The sequence below is a fragment of the Balearica regulorum genome, chromosome 8, assembly GCF_011004875.1.
Source record: "Balearica regulorum gibbericeps isolate bBalReg1 chromosome 8, bBalReg1.pri, whole genome shotgun sequence".
In the NCBI taxonomy this organism is placed as follows: Eukaryota; Metazoa; Chordata; class Aves; order Gruiformes; family Gruidae; genus Balearica; species Balearica regulorum.
In genome coordinates this window covers 23,223,488-23,243,996 of record NC_046191.1, presented here as the reverse complement: position 1 = coordinate 23,243,996, position 20,509 = coordinate 23,223,488, and positions in this window count along the sequence as shown.

The following is a 20,509-nucleotide window of genomic DNA, read 5'->3' as shown; positions in this document are numbered from 1 at the left end:
GTGTGACTTTCAGTAATACCTGTGTCATGTTTTGTAAATTTTATTGATATATTGGGTTTTGGGGTGGCACACAGAAATTCCACTCGGGCAGTCAGGGTATATGTTCTGGTATACATTTACGTCTGCAGTGCACCAAAGGTTTTGGTGAGGGAATGTAGGGAAGGTTATCAGGGTATGCTGAGATAGCCGACCAGACGCAGGAAGGTGACTTGTAGTAAAGATGAACTTGAGCGATCAGTATGTGGAGTCAGAGGTTATGGCAGGGTATCCAAGAAAAGAGCAAAATATATCCAGCATTGTTTAGATCCAATGACGGACTTACAGGAAAGATTTTGAAATTCTTTTTCAGACCCAATCCCTGCTTGTGCTGCAGAAGTAAAATGTCAAAACAAATGCAACGATTAATGAACTAATCAAAACGGCAAGAAAAGCATCTAGCACTTTTTTCCTCTTACTTTTGCATCAAATGCATTTTAAATTCCACAGTGATGAATTACATTAGAAGAAAATACCATGCAATGGAAGTTTAATAGGCATAGGTGAACACCGAAAAAGGGAGTGTACTGTAAAAGACTTAAATAACATTTCCAGCCAAACCATTTAGCGGATTGAATACTTTTCTCCATTGCTTCAAAATTTTCTGTTGGAGCCACTTCACTTTTCTTGCTACGCAGAAACGTAGATTATCTTTGATTTAAAAACAAACAAAAAACTTTCGTTTATTCACTTCCAGATCTTACTTTCATTATAGAAAATTTAAAATTCTGGCACTGGCTTCACTAGAGGCAGGAATGAGCTTTAATTCACTCTTTTCAACTTCAGTTGGAACATTTGCACATTTAATAGTTGATATAAATATTTCCAGGATCTAAGGCCTTATTCGCATGTAACAGAACCTATAAAATCCCATCAGAATCTTCATTTTTATGACATATGAGGATGTCATAGGGTGGTTTTCATACTTATTAACCAAGTAACCAATGAAAACCTTTGGGTTTGTTTTTGTGGGTTTTTTTGGCTGAGGAGACTCAAGTATTAAATTGACCAAAAATGAAAGAGGCTAAGTTCATTTATACTGTAATGCAATCAAATTAATATTATTAGCTTAGGACTATATTCCATGCATTTACATACATTCCCTTTAAATATCACTGACCATAATTTGATGTCTTTCCCAACTCTTCAGTATTCTAGCCAATGTGACTTAATTTTTTTCATGAATCACTTTACAAATGTTGAGAGTTCCTCTACTTTATAATATTACTTTATTAGCTGTTATCCCATGCACTCATCCCACTATCTATTGCCCGCAAATGTCAAATAAAATGTAGTCACATATTTCATTCTGAAAGTGTAGATATGCTTTCAGTATGAAGTAAAATGAATGGGATGATAATTTTGAATGAGGATTCCCATTAGAACTTATCTCCAAGGAATACACTTCAAACTCAGGAGAACAGTGTTATGTCCTTCCCCACTAAAAATAATTATATCTGGTCTGAAATTTCTAGCTAAAATTAATTTTCAGTAAATAACTAGGGAACAGAAAATGTGTCTAACTTGCAGCTTCCCTCCCCCATTGTTTTTCAAACAGCACAAATAAATTTTTCATTCAGAATTTTTATGCTTGTTAGGGTCAGAAATTTGAACAGCTTTCACTGATGAACAAATATGTGAGCTATTTTGAAATCTGAAAATCTGTTTGTAAGTTCCATAAATAGGAACAATTGAATGCTGGGCTGTAACAAAAATCTGGCCAGGAATGTGTGTGCTGAGTGCTTAAGAATCAATCCCTCCAAGTATAAATGTATAGCTTTATCAAAGTAAAAAATAGTTGAAAAGTATTGAGAAAGCTACCACCACCCCAACACTTGATGTTTTTGTTGTCTTCTAGTCATGTCCCCTAATCAACTAGTAGTGTAACTTATGAAATCTCACCTCATCTGAAATGACCATACAAATATGTAGAAAATGTAAACTGTAACATCACAGCCTTGGAGAAGCAAAGATATCACATACAGGTGCAGGGTAGAGATTTCTTTAGGGTTGAGATGGCTCCTAATTGCTGGTTTGTAGCACAAAGCAATTAATTTTCCTGTGTTCTTTCTATTGTTCTCATTAGAAAACATTTAGCTGGACAAAATGTATGTTCTTGTTCTTTTCTGTAGTCCTTAACAAAACATAGCTCTGATTAGTATTTAGAATATTACTCATTTTTGACCTTTCTTTAAGGTACCTGTGGTACAACTAATGTTGTTCATATTCTGAATACAAGAAAAGCTTTGCTGTGGTTGCTCTGTCTTACATATGATTTTTTCCATGATATTTCCACTAAGAAGCATATTATGTCTTGTATGATATGCGTTAAATATAGCTTGTTATTTTCCTGTGGGAACAGATGGGGTTTTTATTTTCTTTAATGTACAGATTCTGATTTGTCTGTGTGCTTTAAAAAATGAAGACGACTTTCTGGGATTCCTTCATATTTGTACTTTAAACTTGAACTGACACTGGTGAAAGCCGAAAGTGTAAGATGCTCTTTTTTGCTGAGTACTGAGATCTGTCAGTCCTCTAGCGAGAAAGGAAAATTCTGTGTATTAGAGACTGGCAAATTTGTGTCTGTATGTCATTCTTGTCTGCATTCTTGTTGAGAAAGAAAAGTTTTACTGCTCAGAGGCTGAGGACCTCATCCTTCTTCTGATCACAGTAGAGATTAATTAGACAATTAGGGCTGACTTGCAGCAAAATCCTTTAAAAGCAGCCACCAACCTCTGGGAGTTGGAACAGGAAGGAGCAAACAAGGGATTTGTTCTGGATTTTCAGAGGGAGTTTGGCAAGAATAAGGAAGATGGCAACTGTGAAAATAAGGGAGATGATCCAAGGAATGATAGAGATGATGAAGGTGACTAGATGCAGGAGCTGTGGGTGAGCATGGTTATTTTAGGGTAGAAGGAGTGTTTGTGTGCCAGCAGGACTGTCTGATGGAAACAGGGAAAAAAAGATCCAAGGACTGGAGATACTGATGAATGCTTTTCTGCAACTGAAGTATGTAATAGAACAGAGGGGTGAACTAGCAATACAATGAACAATCTTTATGTGCTTGCTGAGTGAGATGAGCTCAGGGAATACGGACACTCTCTACAGAAGGATCAGCCAAAGAGGAGGAGCTGGTTAGTGGAGGAAAGATGGAGCTGAGATGATGTCTGCTGTATGTCAGTAACAGAAGTTTTGATTTCACTGATAAAGTAACTGTACAGTCAGCTAAATGGGCCTAGGGACATAAATGTAGAGCAAGCCTACTCTAGAGAGTTGCTTCGGGTTAAATGCAGTGTAACTATCAGCAGTCCGAATCCCAGAGAAGGAGGGAAATGAAGCCTTAGGGCATCAGTAGCCCGTGGCTGAGGCACCTTTTCTCTAAACTAGTTTTAGTCTAGATGATAGCAGTGTGCGATATAGCTGTAAAAACACACAGCCTTTAGACACATAGGGAACTGGGTGGTACAGGGGCTTCCCTAACCTTTGATATGGAGTAGAACAGGCTGAGGAGAGAGATTCATCAAACAGATCAATAGAATATATCTCAACTTTTCTTAAAGTTTTGCTTATTGAAAACTGCTATTGGTTACACCTGAATGAAACCTGAGGGGTACTTAAATTTAGAGTTTCTCTTGGTTTACATCACCATAGAGAGAGAACAAACCAAGTCCATTGTCCAACTTGTCCTTTAAACCTTATATTACTAAGTTTCAATGATTCTGTATATATGAATTTTTGACTCTTGAAGAAAATGTTGAAATATTGAAAACTTCAGATTTCTTTGGAAGAGAGTATAGCCTCTGATTCTAATAGAGTCAAGCTCCTCCTTTCTCTAAGATTAAACAAGGATACCTGAAAATATCTGCAAGGGTGTTAGTTGTCCTTTGAGACTCTACAGGGCAAAGAGACTCAGAAAGAACACTGAAAAATGGGAAGACTTAAGTTAAAGAAATAAATTTTATCCAAACTATTTCAGGAGTTGAACATATATTAACTATACCTTCAGTTTGGTTTATTTGTTAAAACTTTTGGATAATCTTTTTTATGTTAGAACCAACCAGTATCACCAGTTTTAGATCTTTTGCTGCAACAGTGATAAGGAGGAAAAAATAAAGACAAGAAAGTAGGGTTTTTGTAGGCAAAGAGGTGGAATTAGAGCCACTCATGTTACTGGGGTGCGTTTGTCCTCATCTGTCTTCCTTTCAGAAAGTGCTCGTGTGCCCTTCTACGTCCCTCAGACTTCTGCTTGTGTTTCAGAAGTCTCTAACTAGCTAACTTCCACTGGGAACGTGGCAAAATTAGGAAGGTAGCTATCAGAAAGGCTTTTCTACTGATTCATCTAATGAAAAAAAAAAAACAACCCCGAAAACCAAACCCTGAACATGTGAACTTAGTTTTAGTGCCTTTGGCCAGCAACAACAAAAATTGTTTTGAAACCTGTGAGCTGCAACTCCTGGGTGAGTGAATCAGAGGGGAAATGCATCTGAAAAGATAACAGCCTTAGACATGCTCAGAATAGCATTAATCATCCTACTCCAGAGAAGACTGAAATGCTGACAGAAACAGCTGTTCAGGTGAACAGCACCTGAAAACTGTTTTGTAGGCTAACTCTATTAAACTGACGAGACCTCCTCTTGGAGCCTAATGGGAGCAATAAATTCCCAGCATTTGACAGAAAAGTGGTGCACAGTAAATCCAAGCATCTTCTGTTCATGCTTTCCTGAGGCTTTATGGCTGCACCTCAATGGTAGGCATCACCTGACAAATCCTGAATCTTCGGATTATTTTTTTCCCATCTTTCAATCAACATGAAAAATTCCCCAAAAATGCAGTGGACGAGGATTTGCTTTTCTGGTTATAAACAAACAGGAAAGCATAATGATATGTAAAGTCCCATAGGCTATGCAAATAACTGTAGAAAAGAGGTATTTCCAGTTCACAACAAGTTATTTTGTTTTAGCAATGAAATTCCAATCTCTTTTAAGTTAAAAAAATGATGGACCAAACTGTAATAAATATATATCTTGAAATAGTTTTGGAGAGATGAATTCTACTCGCACAGAATCTTTTGTCATTCAAAGTTTGAGTTAAGGGTGTGCAAATTTTGCACTGAATGTATCTCTTGATGGAATTGTCATTCTGCTTGGTTAAAGGTGATGTGGTTGGAAGATGCACAAGCTATCAGCTGGGAATATTTTTCTTTACCTGATAACCTCCAGACTATTTGTTTGTAGTAAGAAAATCTTCAACATTTTCAGAGTAGCTTTAAGCTAGAACACCCTTCCTGCTAAAGCAGTGGAAACGGGAAACTCTCCACATTATAACTTACTTTATAGGTATCTTCTGAGCCATGCTTTTTTTCGGTACCAAATTCAAAAGGTCTCTGTATTCTACATTCATAGCTATTCTTAAGATTTTTTTAGATAAAATCTGCTATTTAACAGCTTATTACATCTCTGACAAATTCCAATGTGTACTATGTTTACAACGTGGGACTGGAGATACCTGTTATGCAATGATAAATTGTATTGTTACAAACTCTGGCAATCAGTGTTCATCTGTATTTTCAAAACCAAGGTGGAGTTACAAACTCTATACTTTCTCTTAAGACCCTGAATAAATACATATTTTTTTTTCTGCGTAATTACATAGGGTTTGGGTGGTAAGGCAGGGGATGTTCACTTGTATGACAAGGAACTAATGTTTCCAATGCACTTAGTCCATTTGCATGTTAAAAAAATACAGAATTGAAATATAAGCATATCTTTTTCTATTTTTACAGTTATATGTGAAAATATCAAATAATCCAATCAAGGCAGAGCAAAACTTCCAATTATCTAACATAATTATATTAATTAATAGGTTTTTATTTTAAAAATGTAATTTTCTTGTCTCTGCTTAGAAAAGAAATTCTGAAAGTAGAGGGTATTAGAAGAGAAGAGGGCAGAGGGCAGGATAGTAAGTCCTACATTAGTCAGATCTGACAACACCACCCCATACCTGGGTTTGCAGTCTGCCAAGTGTCCTATCAGCTTCTAGACAATTTAAGTAACTGTAAAGGAGAAACTAAGCCTTCAATTTTTGATGGACCATTGGCCTATAGGTTTTGGAGCCATATGTTTTGTATGTGTGCTTTGTTTGACTTACAGAGATTTTAACTGACTCTAAGAAAAATCCATGCTCCAGCCTAGCAAAAAAGTTTTCCTATTACAGTCTTCATTTTGCAATTAGACTTCATAGATTTTCGTAGGAGAGAGCTCATTCATTCAGCCTAGTTTTGGTTTCACACACGTTTTGTGATTAGATGGCAAGTGTTAAGATATTACAGAGATTGGCAGTAGGACAAATCCTCCGGTGTACTGTTAGAGTATACTATATACATTTGCATTGTAATTTTTCTTTTGGGGAAATGAAAATTAGACCAGCATGATATCTGTTTAAAAAAGAGTAAGATTACTTCCTTTTTGAGGGTCTTTCATCACTATTTTAATAGCTTGAGAGCCTATGAAAGGTGGTCAAATCTTACGCTGTAAGGTGTGGATAGTATGTGTAAGAAAACGAACATTTCATCTCTTAAATCTGCTCACCTTTGGTAACTGCAAAATTGAACAGGACTTTTGTAGCTGTATTGTTTGATGATATTTCCATAAAATTTATGGCTTTTTGTTGTGGAATGAAAGTCAGAAAATTGACTTGTTACCTTTTCAAGAGCTTATGTTTTACTTCTGCAAAAGCCTGCGACATTACTATCTTTACGTATCCTTCTCATTAAACAGGCAGGAAGAGAAGGAACAGGGAAGAAACACAAAGGGCAGCTGCCATCTGAAGATTTCCCTGGAGAAGATGAGCAAGGTACTATTTGGGCAGCCAGAAGGTGAAATCAGAAAAATGTCTGGTTTTAGCATGTTGGGCATGACTTAATTCTGTCATCATCAGCCAGATGGAAAATATGCTGACAGGCTTTGAACTACCACTGACAGGATCAAAGGGCACTGGGGTCACAGTGTGATTAGCTGGCACAACAAGGACACTTTGATAACTAGCCATGTTACTAGTCTAGTGCATTAATTTGTGTGAAGCATTAACATTGGTATTATTTATGATTTTTAAAAATTTATTTGTTTTTTAACTCTGGCTTTCTGCTGAAATGCTGCTTTTAGTATTGTATGTTAGGGTTGCTCTTTTTATTACTGTATTTTAGGGTCACGTTATGTTGTGCAACCATCCAGATGGGTGGAACTACAGGCAGAATTATTTGGCTGTTAATGCATGAAGTAAAGCATACTAGAAAAAGTACTGAATTCATGGCGTCTTCCCCAATGATTAAATATTGAGGAAAAGAAGGAAATAATATGTTAAAAATCAGTGTAGTCTTTGTGCTTTTCTGTTTTTCTGAAGGAGAGGGTTTGTTTTCTGATGATGTTTCAGATGTTCTTGCAGTTATTTTATGGACTACTTTTCCAGCTGCCCTAATACCAATCTCCTTTACGTTTTCCTCAGTCTATAGATGCTCCAGGCAGTACTCCATTTCACAACAACGTGTGTGCCTCCCTGGCTGTATTGTGGAAGAACCTGTGCGTTATGATTTCTTTTGAAAAGTCCATGTGTGTGATCATGCAATAAGGTCAAGGTGTTCTTCACAGACACTGTTATAGTCTTATGTCCGTGACCTGATATGCCCTAAAAGAGAGAAGCAGGTAGTTAACCATCTAGTAGCTCTGTATGCGTATGCAGCAAGAGATTACAATCAGTCACCGCATTATTAAAACGGTCTCAACTGATCACATAAGCATTTTATTTGTGCATAAAAAACAAGACTGGATCATTTGTAGCTATCCATCCCTTGGCATCCTCCTCAGGTGTCTCTTCTGGCATACAGCAGCGCTCTGGGTTTCATCCTTTGGCTTAAAGCTGTGATGTTTCTGGCCAATTTATCCCACCTTTCCTTATGCTGATGTTTAAAAGCTGGTTCAACCATTTTGCCACCATTGTTAGTACGCTTAACTAATCCTTTAACCCTATTCATAGTTTCTGTTAGAGGGTGAGGTCCTGATAATCCCTTTGGGCAAATTGTTTTTCCTTTTGTTATCTCCAGCGGTGTTCAGTCCTTCCGAGTGGTTGCTAGCCATAAAAATATGGTGAATTTTTAGCTAATTACAGAGACAGTAATTGAGGGACTTCTCACTTCAAATTTTACTCTTTCTGTCAGTAAATAAGAACTCAGCAAGTCATTCTGCATGGCTTCGTTGTGACTGGTCCCATAAACCACGTGCTTACACCTCCAGTTAAAGGGAGGGAGTCTGTAACTTTAATGAGGGCTTGGAAATCTCTTCACAGACAAAAAGCAAAATGTCAGAACTAGGGGATTTTAGAAGAGGCCATGTTTACATATCTTATTACTACTTTGCTGGCAGTCGATTCAATTTAAGTAAAAGTTCCTAGCTTCTTAGAAACATAATACCTTCTCAGCTGCTCTATAATCTAAATCTTGACATTTTCCGGCTTTAAAAATAACTTAATATAAGCAAAGTCGTCTTTGGTTTGATTGTTTTTGTCTATATAATTTTGTACCTTTGAAGTGTTGCCATGTGCGTGGTGCAATCACCACCACCGATGGGGGAGGACAGGAATAAAGAGTTGAATGTAGTAACCTCTTACACCAGGTCTGTCACTGACAGAGTAACCGTGGCCTCGGGGGCTGTGACGTTCTTTTGGCAAACGTCTGCTAAAATTATCTTCTGAGAGGGCCAAATTTGGAGAAGCAAGGATTTTCCAAAATTTGTGGCCCTTGATTAAAAAAACACTTTCATTCGACAAGCCGTTGTCTCTTTTTGAGACCGCCATTGTCTAAATGTCTTCCGGAGGAGGGATTAAATGTTAAAAGTAGTAGTTTAAGAAGTGAGCAACCCTGCTGAGTAACATGCTGCCTGGAAGTATCCTGCCGAAGAATAGAGATTTCCCCCAGGAAATGTAAAACATTTTCCATGGCAAACAGTGGCTTTGCGTTCAGAACCTAGCAGCTCTGCCTCCCTGCCAGGCAAGCCGGGAGCCCCGCAGTGTCGCTTTCTGCCGGGAGGGAGAGAGGGGAGCTGACAGGGGCTCTCCTGACAGACAGCTGCTGGCCACCAGGACATGTGCTGTTGGTCTCCTTAAATAGAGTCTTTTTTCCCAGGGAATGCATTGTAAAATTTCAAGCTTTGCTCTTTTTCCTTTTTCTAGCATGCGGGCTGTTGGCAGTGTTATATTTATTGCAGTTTTGTTGTCTTGGCAAAGAATTCAAAAGTGTTTGCGTGCCTCAGTGGACCAGTGACAGATGAATGATATGTAGCAACAGTAAATGTTTTTTTTTCTGCACTGCAATCATGTTACATAGGTGGAAAATGAGACTGATGTTTGAATCTACCCTGGTAGTTCAGTGCGGATATGCTGTTCTCAAGGCAGGCAGCTCGTACCTACAAGTGGAGGGAGCCGAGGGAAGGCCCTGGCAGTTTTTCCATGACCTTTCTCCCAGTGGAGTTTTTCTATTGCCTGGAAAAATATCTTGAGCCATAACTGTGATTGCAGAGGATTTCACTGAGAGGGGGCTATGCTTGGGTGTGCTGAGAGTGCCCAGGTGTGCTCCCCACTGCTCTCGCTCCAACCTCTCGACAGTTCATCTTTAGGCACTATGGGAGGCAAAGCACAAGAAAGAAAAACAAAAAAAAACCAAACCAAAGCAGCAACAACAACAAAACCCCACCAGAAAATATATCTTGCCAAAAGCTATACATGTACAGAAGCACTTTCTACATATGCCTGGCACAATGCATTCCCTGCCTGTAAAACTTATCTTATTAAAACAGACAGCTGGTTAATGGGGACAGAAATGTATTTTTCCAACTAAACACTAATGTCAATGAAAAACAACATTGGTTTATTAAGAACAAAACTGCCAGTTTTTCTAGACATTTTTGTGCAATTCTATGGCATCAGAAGAAGATAGTAAATATGTAAAGCTGGCAAGTTATGAAAATTAAATAATGAAACATACTTTTCAAAAACTATGAAGAATTATTATCTCAAAGTTATCTAAACCCCTTGATTTTTGACGTATGTTTTCCTAAGAGTGCACCCTTAATTGTCTTAGATCTGGTTTCACTTCAGAGATCTGAAAACCTGGTAGCTGTCACTACAGCTGTGTAAAAAGGAGATTACAAAAGTTCTTCCTCAGAACATGCAAATCTTGAACGATACCTTATATTCAAATAATCTTTTTTCTGATTTCAGATTATGGTTTATGAGTTGTGTAGTTTAAAAAATTAATGCAATTTGATTTTAAAAAAAAAAAAAAGTAGCCAATGAAACCAGAACCATCAAGGTGCGTTGCTCCTGGCATAGAAAAGAGTGTAAACCACTGATACATTGCAACTGATTCCACAAGAAAATCCACGCTGTAAGTCCAACAGCAGCAATTATTTCAATAACCAGGTCTTCCTCATCTGAGTTCAGACTCCTGCACACCAACCAAGTAGTCTGACCAAGGAACTGAGGCTGTATTTTCCACACATGGGGAAAGGCTTCATCTTTTCCATTCCTGTCTCATAGGTCAAAGGGACCAGCCTAGCATGTATCCATGCAAAGCTTTTGAGTTCTTCACCGTAGTTTTGTAAAACTATCCCAAGAATGTAATGCAATCTAATTTCCTGTTTTGAGGTATTTTCAAAGGGGAAGTGAAATAATTAAAAATATGGGTATATTTATAGTACAGTCAACCAATACTATCAAATTACTATGCTGTCATCACTGAAAATACTAGTATCCTATATGACATGTGGAAGAAAGAATGAATGTCCTCTTCTGAGTTCACTCAAACTGAATGTTTTGTGAGAAAGCATATACTTATGACATACAGAGAAGACTACCTTGAAAGTTTGTGGGGTTTAATCTCTGGCATACTCACATAATGCTGGGTGAGGATCAGGTACAGTGGTACCAATTTTGTTCTTAACCATGTAATTATGGTTAAATATTAATTCAACCAAATTAAACATCTGATGGACTTTATCAGCAGGCAAAACCATACCGCATTCCGGACTAGCTCTATTTTATAACTTCTGCAGGTCTGATATTGAAGGCAATGTATGGATGACGGATGGGAATGTATTCTGTTCATGTATCAGGCATAATCCTCAATTTTAAACATGTACTGCATGACAATATTGCACAGCATGTGACATCTCCACGGGAATCCTGCTGAGGATGTGCAAAAGTGAGCATCCCACAGTGTTACCCAGGGACAGCTCACTGTGGTGGGGTCAGTTTGGGTTATATTCTTACAGGTTTACGTTTCAAGTCATGGAGACAATTGGAAAACTACAGCTGCAGAATACGGAACATTGTCTGTAAGGAGAGAATACAGATATAAACACTGTCTACAGAGACACCTAGATGCCTTGGGGGGGGAAGAATAACTGCTTAATTATAGACACAATAACAAACGCATCTGCAGGGAAACACAGAATTCACTGCAGAGAAGTGTCACTATGATATAATCTACATACGTTAATTGCTAGGTAATATTTTTAAATTATGCAAATAACTAAACAAAACACAAACATGCCGTAGCCTTTGAACAAGGAGTTAAAGACCTATGACACCTCATAGAAAAGTCTGACAAATGCTATTTAGAAGTGATTGTGCCTCTATGCTATAATTTTTAAAATCCTTTTTATTATTAGGAAAATTTCAAAGGAACTTCAGTTTTTGTTCTCTGATGTCTAGTTTTCAGAAGCCTGCATGTAGATTTCTGCATGGCCAATTCAAAATGCACCCGAGAGCTGTGATTATTCAGGTAAGCTCTTACATATGTTGATTTTCAAACTTATAGTGATAAGCTATTTGATTTTCTATATGTTTGTGGTTTTTTTCTTTTTCTTTTCAGTTTTCCCCTCTGGTACACTAATCTTCTCCGCTATACTTATGCTATATCCCAAGCACAAACATTACGTGTTCTAATAGACACAGCACCACTGGCAGTAGGCAGCTTAAGCTTCTGGATGCCTCTCAAATCTCATTTGAACAACATATGGAAATCATCCTACAGCTAGCTATATTTTTTGGAATATGAATTTCTAAAGAAAATGAAGTGTTCTGTTGGAAACCTGGCGGGGGAGGGGAGATAAGGAGAAACAGAATATAATAAAACACAGGGAAAGACAAAAAACCCCTTGTGATCTGGCTTCTATGCTTCCCTGTTCTAATTCAGCAACTATTTTTTTACATGCAGTAAATCCTTTTATTGGATATTTCTTGTTCTTTAATGACTTCACCACAGGGTTGCATGGGTCGATAGGAATGCCTTCTCCAAAATCCATTAACATGGTTCTTGACTGAATGCAGTCCAGGCATGTTAATCACCATTATTCTTCAAGAATGTCAGACTACTCAAGTCGTCTGTATGCGAATTTCATGTCTAAGAATCGATGTGTTCCGTGTTTATATACAGGATCAGGTACCTTGCATTGTTATCTTCAAAATGTGCTATGGAAAACTTAATAAAGATAAAGAAATCTCTTTAATGTTGGCAAAGACTCACCCGTTACTTGCTTATAAACTGAAATTAAAATTACAGTATCATCTGCACCTTACTTATCTAGATGATAGTACAATTCAGAGAAAGACCCACTTCTTCCCATAGCATGTCTCTTCTTCTTTGAGTCTAACACATGCATATTAAAGAGAAACTTCACGCTTTTTGATGTGATTGTATCAGAAGAAAAGCTATAGTATGATTGATGCCAGTGGGGTTTGACAAATAGCAACTCTACAGAAATTATACAAAAATTTCCTCCCATATTTCCTCTCAACTGTTCTGCCACTTTGATGAAATGGTTATCTCTCTAATCCATTTCTCCAGCTAGAAAAGTGTTTCAGAAACATATCCTTCCCTGCAGTTATTACCATGATGGAACATTTATTATCCAGCAAATGAGGCATCACATCCTCTGATAATTCTCCAAAAAAATCTTAGGAATAACTGCCCTCTATTGTGCATATCAATGATCAATTAAAATATCAAAAATGTCTTGTATATTCTGCACAAGACAGAAGGCAAACTGTTCCACTGATCAATATCCAGTGCAGAAGTACGTTAAAACATGTGGACAAATTTCTGCCTTGTGCCGAGGGGTGGTTTGACACGCCGCTTACGCCCTAAACCATCGAGGCCGTGGATTGTGGAGTTGTGAATTATTGTGTTCACGTACGTGAGCCTGGGTCAATTTGGCCTTGAAAAATACATCTGTAATGCACTCGGTGATTGTGGCTTCTGGGCTGTTGTAGAAGAGTGAGAAACACCACTAGAAAAAAGGTACTACGAAAATCACCAGTAGGCTTTGTACAAAACCAGTCCCGTCTTAACTATTTGCTTTATTTTTTAAAAAAGGTAGATTAGAAGGACTAAAACCACATGGGAACTCTAAACCCACCAAACTGCTTTAATGATCTTTTCTGTTCAGTTACTTACATTTTTGTGTAGTCAGTTTAAAAGGATGCAGGTGAAACTCAAGGCACTCATCAGAGAATAGAGAAGTTAATTTTAATGTTGGGGTTTTTTTCAATGTTTGAACACTGTTTTTTATAAAATTACCTAAGAGTAAGATGAGAAAATATTTGCTGACTGACCTGGGTTGTTTGCCTGTCTTGAATCTTATTTTATTTGTATACAAATACATATATGTGTATGTACTTGCTCTATGCAAATGCATTCAAATGTGGAGCAGGTACTATTTGTTAACTTTGACCAAGTTCTTTATTGGTTTCCTTAGAGTATTATTTCCTCATATCCATATTATTTCTGTCCTCCACAAGTAGCTTCAGAAACGTCTAGCTTTTGTGGCACGGCATGACTGAAACAACCCACTGAAGTGCTGTTCTAGCTAAGAGGCTTTTTCAAACAGTTAACCTTGAAAATACAATTTTTGAATAGTAATGATTCTTAAACGTCATTGTTGTGGATTCCCTTCCTTCCTATGGCTGATCTTTAAAAAATAAGTTTCAATTAGACGGATCAATGCAAACCCATAATTTCATAATGAGAAAATTTAAGTTATTTTAACATTTTGCTACTGCCTTTTCTTTCCTTAAGCTCCAAACAATTTGGCAATTTCTTTGCTTTTATCTTTAACTAAGGTAATAGATTACATGATGTTGTTTATATTTTGCACGCTTACAGATTAATGTTGGAACGCTGTTGCTACTGCTTCTTCAACCCGTACGTTGGGAACCATCTTGTGTTTCAAACTTGCAAATACGTAATGTTTTTACAGAATTTCACAGACTATACTGTGGATGGAAGCAAGACTTGTTCCCGAAGAAATGTTTTATTCAACAAAACTTGCCCAACTTGAGCGTTTTCCAGGTAAAGGATTCACATTAGTGATTCCTAAATTCAGCTCCCCCCCCCCCCCCGAATGTTACCTGTTTGTTTATACACTGTGGAGTAAGTGACCTAAGAAAAACCTGCTGAGTCAAAAGTGCTTTATTCCAGTGTCATTCATGAGAAGGGAACAAAACCTAAAATGGTAATCAGGTTGGAATCAGGCTTACCTGATAATGACAAAAAAATAGATTTTATTATATTTTTTTAATGTAGTGGGGAAAAAAACCCCAGTGATCTCAAACCTAAATAGTTACCATAGTAACTCATGTTATGGTATATTATTTATGGACATATTGCAACATAAGAGAGTATTCGCAATGCCTTGCTTTTTTCAGAACGTATGTTTCTGGTTGTTGATGTCAGATTTTCATGGCTGAGTGAAAATGCCAGATCTTTTCATTTGCAGCAAGCTAACATTTCTCTTCACTCTCAAAGTGCAGAAAGATGTACTTGTAAGATCACGGGGAAAAAAAAATATCATAGTTTACTTTTATTGCATTCAAATAATCAATGGAATGCTGCAAAGTGGTGCTGCTAATTTCTTTTTTTCTTGCTCTGCCATCTTTTAGGGGGCGAGGGGCGGGGGGGTTGTGCTGTAGCCACAAGTAGATTCCAGACCTGCTGATAGGAGAAATTGGCTCTTAATAAACAAAACAATTGAAACCACTGAAAAGAAAGCAAACAAAAGTATCAGATGACTCATTCTACCATAGTTTTTCATATATGCTTTTTTATAGTGTTACTTATCCTGTGAACATGTAAATTAGTCTGCAAAAGGCTGACTGATTTTTTAGCCTGTGTTTATGAATTTACAAACTCATTTTAATCTTTGAGGATTATTTTCAGACATATTTACTAAAATAAATATCTATTCTTTTGGTAAAAGTAACTTTGTGTTCTTTCTGCTCACATTTCAAGGCACAAAAAGCAGCTGGATACTCAACTGCTAAGGAATATTAATGAAACTTGGTCACCTAGCCTGGTCAGGGGCCAAATTAGGTTCTCTGTCTCTCTCTGCTCTCTTGCTTTTTATATAAATATTGTCTTAAAACCCATTAAGATAGAAGTTAATATAACTGTATGCAGAAGAATGTCATTGAATCGAAGGGAACCATGTGGGAATTTGCAAATCTAGGTCATTCTGAAATGCTTTGTCTTTTGAAGCTGATCTCACATGTGCACCGTGTTGAATATTTGGATATAAATATTTAGCCACTTCAGTTGATTAAGTGTACTTAACATGGAAAAATACTTGGTGTTATCTAATTTCCATGTAATACAGACCAAGTTTTTTTAAATGCCAGCAAGTGCTGCCACTTCAGAAACACAAGCTTAGCTGTCAGTAGATGTTCCCTTTTGTGCTGGTCATTTTCATCATTTTGCATCTGTAACTAGTTTGAAAGCAATTTATGTCATTTACACATAAAGCATATGACACCTAAATACCATAAATCAGGCATATGTATCATTGCTGCTGCAAAATTACATCTGTAACTGTATCTACTTGCAAACTGTCATTACTATGAGGCCTTGTTGGAAGCTGGCCAAAGCACGTGACCCACTTAACCCATCCTCTACATGTGAACCATGTTCTGTCCCATAATTTTTCTATTTGAAAGCTTATTAAAATGTTTTAAAAGAAAAATTAGGTAAAAAATCTACACTGATGAAAGAGAAATATTGCATATGTAAAGAGCATTTGTCAGCTCCCTTCTGTGCTGCATTTTATTTCAGCTGTGAAAGGACTTTTATGAAAATATATTAATATTTTATCAAAAATAGCCCTGTACAATTTACTACCTTGACCATGTAATTAGCAAAAATGGGTGTTTTCTCATATAAATTTTATTTCCACCAGCATTTACCTGGATCCTGGTACATTCTATTGATAAATATTGTAATTTTTCAGTTTTGCATCGGAAAAGACATTAGCAATAATCACCTAGCCTGCACAATAAGGAGCAGGAGAAAAACTCTAGACAAAAGGCTCCAAATACAGCGGTTGTGGTTGTACACATCTGAGATTTTCCCACTGTGCATATTTTTTGTAGGGAGAGAGGAAGTTGAGTCAGGGGTAAGGATATATTTTTGCCCATCCACTGTCTGATCATTGACCCAGGTTCTCTGCCAGAAACTCTCATAACTGCTGGGGGCAGGGAATCTCCATGTGCGATCCAGGATTCTATTGTTAAATTGTCAATATATAATAATTCAGTAGTAAACAATTATAGTGAGGACAGTCTTCTCACAATGACTACATATTTTTTCAGTTGAAAATGCTGATGCTTAAATCTGATTTGAGTGCTGTGTATGCAGTTGGAACATGTGATCTGAGAGCTCATGTACATGTCACAGATTTTTAGTTCAAATATTTTGAAACATACTCTGCTAGGATCCTTGAAGTGAAAATTTTGTATTGCCTTGCTGCTATTGTATCATTACTTTTTAGTGCTTGCTCTTCCTTCCTCCACCTCCAGTCTTTGAAGTAGAACGTCCCTGTAGCCAGTTCATGGTGATTTTGAAGTTGGGAGTATCTGCATTTATTTGGAATATGTAGCTGGAAATCAAGACTCTTGAGTCATAAGAGCCATTTCAGAGGAAAGCTGTTACCAGGTAGTGTGTTTTTCTCATGCACTGATGGACATTACTTAATTCTAACACAACTATTTTCTAAATGGTAAGAGGAAAAAGAAAGAAACGGTGAGGGTAACATCATTGGCTTCTTTGAAATTTTGTATTAATAGGATATTAAAGGTTGAGGAAAGAAAGGTGAAGGGAAGGATTAAAAAAGGAAAAAAAGAGCAAGTTGAAATAATTGATGGAGTTGAAAGGAAATCCATTTACCCTCTGCCTTATAACATCAGTGCTTAACACACTCAACAACACCCCACCCCCCCAAAAAAGGAAAATTAAACACTAGGTTCACAATTCAACAAATGGAAAATAAAGGTCATAAGGAAGTGAGGAATTAAAACAATACTTTGGTTGTACATATGTATCAATTTCCGGTTGATTTCTGACATCTGACATGTTTGCTTCTGCACTCCTGAATAAACCATCTGCCAAGACCCTTTTTTAAAGCCAGTTAACTTACACGGCACTTGCGCTTTTAAGCCATCCTTAGGGACACTTTTATGGGTGGTTTTTTTGGGGCATAATAATTCTGCTTCTTGTAATGACCAATGTTTCAGTCTTCATACAAAATCACTGAGCTTCACTGACACGAGATTTTCCACAGCAATGCTGTCCTCCTCACCACAAATGGGAAGTGTCCTCCTCACCGCAAGAGGAGTTCTAGTCCACTTCAGTGTGTAACTGGAGAAGCTTTAGCAGAGTTTGAGGACATCTTCCTGATGACTCTCTGAAACTGCTGTTTCATCATGTCAGGAGGACTCTTACGCAAAAAAACGCTACAGAATGTGTTCAAGAAAGCACATTCATTCTCAAATGAAACTTTGTAGAATTGCTCAGCAGCTGGTGTACAATCTGAAAAAGGTTCTTTCTTTTATTAGAAACACATAATGTTGGCATTCCCACTGCTGCCAGAAAAGGTTATGCCCATATGAAGCAAAGAAAGGGAAGGGAAGAAGATAGCAAGTTTCTCAGCTTTCCATTTCTATGAAATAATGTTACCTGAAGAAAACCAAAATTAATGTTTATTATATTAAGGGAAATATCTTCTGTATTTTGGTTCATCTGTTTCCAAAAGGTTTTTTTGTTTTATGTTGGAAATGATCTATTAATTGAAATCAATTAGTTGAATGCTGGCCTTCCATGTGTTCAGGAGGATGAGAGGGGGAAAAAACCAAACAAACCAAAACCCCAGACTTTGAAGGTTCAAGTTCCGTTTTAATTGGTTTAAGTTCCATTTAACTTGTTTTTTGTAGTTCTTGTGGTCATCTTGACCAATTTGGTAGGTAAAAAACAGTATAGCTGTGCTGACCTCAACTTTGCCACCTACAAATCTGTTACCAGTTACAAAGTTTGCAATTGCAAAAGGAGAGCATGGCAGTAAAAAAATGTGCCTTTTAAATTCTAAATAAACAGGTATGCATTTAATTTTGTTTTCTCATTTCTTCTGTTCTTCCAAGTTTCCTTTATTTGCCATACAACTGATGAAAATCAGTGTAGTGTAGGTCTTTACCTTAATTAAATTAATTACATGATCCTAATAAGTTATCCATACTGAACTGATTTTTGTGTTATATGTCTAGCTATACCATTATAAAATCACAGAGAGCATTTCTAGGGTGCTGCTTCCTATGACATGCAGAACAGCTCATTTTATGATCGTGATACTAAATGAGCAAACTGCAATATAGATAAAACCATGTTTATCTCATATAGACTTATTTTCCACTGAGTTAATCAACCTCATTACCCTTGCCACACATTTTCCTTATGTCAGTTGAACTATCTCTAGCCACCACAAACATAAAGATTAGCATTAGTACCATATTCTTCGGGCTAAATTATATTTACATAGGAAACTCATTTATTCTCCCTCTGCCACGGGAAGGCACCTAGCCTTTCAGCATGGGGAGCATAAACATGGGCACTACAAGGACTCAGCGAGAGAGACAAGGGTGAGGACAGAGCCGTGACCCTGCCAGGCTGTATTCCAGCAAGGCTGTGGTCAGTAGCAGATAGAAAGTATAGTGAAGGGCATCCTTTCTTCAGGGTTCTCAGGCTCTTTCTGTGCCTCTAATCAGGTAGGGATTACTCATACTCCTGCCTAGTGTTACGCAGTCTCAGGATCCATAATCTAGTTCTCAGGGTTCAGTTCTATCTGCACATAATGCGAAGACAAGTTATGGGAAATGCTACCACTATCTTAATTTTGCCATATCCCTGTTTCTTTAGTTGCAGCTGTTTTCCACTCTGTTGTCATTTACTTTGTAGATTTGGCCCCATGCAGTTTCAATACAACGTCTTCACTTAGTCACTTGGATTCAAGTTAGCTGCCCAGAGAAGTGACTATTAACATTAGTCACTTAACTAACCAGGGTGTCTGACTATGGATGGTGGAGAGAATCTTCCTTCCTGAAGGCGGATAAGTTAGAGTATTTTGGCCAAGCATATAAAATCCCAAAGTTACGTTGTCTTCATTGGTAGTGCAATGATGTTAAGAGAGATGGAGATGAAATTCTGTGACCTTTTAAAAACAAGCAATTACACTTGCTGGTAAATTAGCAGCATACATGAAATTTTTATAGAATTGCATAACTACAACTATATGAATGGATTAACGTTGATACTACCGTTCCCCTGCATGTGTATTTAGCACAGATTAAATTTATTATAGATCTTCTAAAATGTTTTCACAAATCTGTGTGTTAATCTGGATGTTTTTCGTATTCTACTTTTAGCAGATAAAATGAAGTGTCAGGTTAAATAAAATAATAAAATATTTGTTCTAAGCTACTGCTGACAGCATCCACAAGGTATTAGGAGCCACCCCCAGGAAGGACTGATTTCTGTCTCATCTACTTTAATGTGAATCCGAAATAAGCCATTTAAAGGCATGGGTATGGTAATACAGTTAAGTCAGTGTAAAATTGGCATGAAAAGAAGATGAAGATGTAATACTGAGTCACTGGTTCAGAGCAAAATACAACCCCTGTTAAATGCAAAAATTCTCATGGCTGTTGCATGGCACCTGCTTCCAGATGCAAGTTACTCCTCTGGTTCTGTTCAGACCAACCATTGGGACATACTTGCATTTTGTGTATCCTGAATATAGTCATGTCAGGGGACTGAAAATATTTGAGTGCTAGAAATTCGAAAGGGTTAGCAGTTCTTAGGAGTTATCTCAGGAGTTTTGAAAGGCTGCCTAAACTTAGCATGGTATTCCTAGTATGCATAAGTAGAGTTAGCCAACTATACATGGTGATTTAATATGACTATGCTCTGTTGTCCTCTGGCTGACGTGGCATGGGCAAGTGTTAAATCTTTCAGGTTGTGGTGGATGGATACAGGAAGTCACAAAACTGGCAAATGCATTTCAATATAGTAAGATATAAATTAGTAGATTTTTTAAGGTAAGAAAGGCCA